The 1,829-nt window shown below is 35.7% G+C and overlaps 1 non-coding gene across 1 annotated transcript; it reads left to right on the top strand.

The window, feature by feature from the left end:
- The first annotated feature begins 673 nt into the window (after positions 1-673).
- On the top strand, positions 674-781 carry LOC148548392 (small nucleolar RNA R71). Its single transcript, XR_015898880.1, has one exon. It is a non-coding gene; the product is annotated as a small nucleolar RNA R71 (small nucleolar RNA).
- Positions 782-1,829: the final 1,048 nt, after the last annotated feature.

Genomic DNA, 1,829 nt, shown 5'->3' on the forward strand with positions numbered 1-1,829 from the left:
TTTTACTCAGTTGGTCCACTTGTGCTTCCAAATTTCTAATGGAAGACCTTGTTTCATTCATGAAACTTATAGTGGCCTTAGATAGATCAGAGACTAAGTTTGCTAAATTAGAAGTATTTTGTTCAGAGTTCTCTGTCTGTTGCTGAGTGGATGATGGAAAAGGTTTATTATTGTTAAACCTGTTTCTTCCACCATTATTAAAGCCTTGTTGAGGCTTTTGATCCTTCCATGAGAAATTTGGATGATTTATCCATGATGAGTTATAGGTGTTTCCATAAGGTTCACCTAATTAATTTACCTCTGCTATTGCAGGGTTCTCAGGATTATAAGCTTCTTCTTCAGAAGATGCCTCTTGAGTACTGTTGGATGCAGCTTGCATTCCATTCAGACTCTGAGAAATCATATTGACTTGCTGAGTCAATATTTTGTTCTGAGCCAATATGGCATTCAGAGTATCAATCTCAAGAACTCCCTTCTTCATAGGCATCCCATTATTCACAGGATTCCTTTTAGAAGTGTACATGAACTGGTTATTTGCAACCATGTCAATGAGTTCTTGAGCTTCTGCAGGTGTTTTCTTTAGGTGAATGGATCCACCTGCAGAAGTATCCAATGACATCTTTGATAACTCAGACAGACCATCATAGAATATATCCAGGATGGTCCATTCTGAAAGCATGTCAGAAGGACACTTTTTGGTCAGTCCTTTGTATCTCTCCCAAGCTTCAAAGAGGGATTCACCTTCTTTCTGTCTGAAGGTTTGAACATCCACTCTAAGCTTGCTCAGCTTTTGAGGAGGAAAGAACTTGGCTAAGAAAGCCTTGACCAGCTTATCCCAAGAGTTCAGGCTATCCTTGGGTTGAGAATCCAACCATATTCTAGCTCTGTCTCTTACAGCAAATGGGAAAAGCATGAGCTTGTAGACTTCAGGATCTACTCCATTAGTCTTAACAGTATCACATATCTGCAAGAATTCAGTTAAGAACTGAAAAGGATCTTCAGATGGAAGTCCATGAAACTTGCAGTTCTGCTGCATCAGAGAAACTAATTGAGGTTTCAGCTCAAAGTTGTTTGCTCCAATGGCAGGAATGGAGATGCTTCTTCCATGTAAATTGGAATTAGGTGTAGTAAAGTCACCAAGCATCCTCCTTGCATTTTTATTATTTTCGGCTGCCATCTCCTCTTCCTGTTCGAAAATTTCTGAAAAGGTTATCTCTGGATTGTTGTAATTTAGCTTCTCTTAGTTTTCTCTTCAGAGTCCTTTCAGGTTCTGGATCTGCTTCAACAAGAATATTCTTGTCCTTGCTCCTGCTCATATGACAAAGAAGAGGGCATAGAAAAAATAATAATAATAATATGGATCCTTTATACCACAGTATAGAGATCCCTTTGTGAGTGGAAGAAAAGAGGGAGACAAAGAATGTGATGTAAAGGAAGAAACACAACTGTGAGGAGGGCAGAGATATGAGATGAGATGTTAGTAAATGAATAAATAAATAGAAGGAGATGAGAGAGAAGGAATTTTCGAAAATAATTTTTGAAAAAGAGTTAGTGATTTTTGAAAATAGTTTTTGAAAAATGTTAGTAGTTTTTCGAAAATTAAGATTTAAAAATTAAAATAATAGTTAATTAAAAAGAAATTTTGAAAAAGAAGGAAGGGATTTTCGAAAATGAGAGAGAGAGAGTTAGTTAGGTAGTTTTGAAAAAGATAAGAAACAAACAAAAAGATAGTTAGTTAGTTGAAACAAATTTTGTAAAGATAAGGAGTTAGGAAGTTAGAAAAGATATTTTGAAATCAAATTTTTTAAAAAGATAAGAAGATATTTTTG

Source organism: Arachis ipaensis, chromosome B8 (genome assembly GCF_059453495.1).
Source record: "Arachis ipaensis isolate K30076 ecotype BB chromosome B8, ASM5945349v1, whole genome shotgun sequence".
Taxonomy (NCBI): Eukaryota; Viridiplantae; Streptophyta; class Magnoliopsida; order Fabales; family Fabaceae; genus Arachis; species Arachis ipaensis.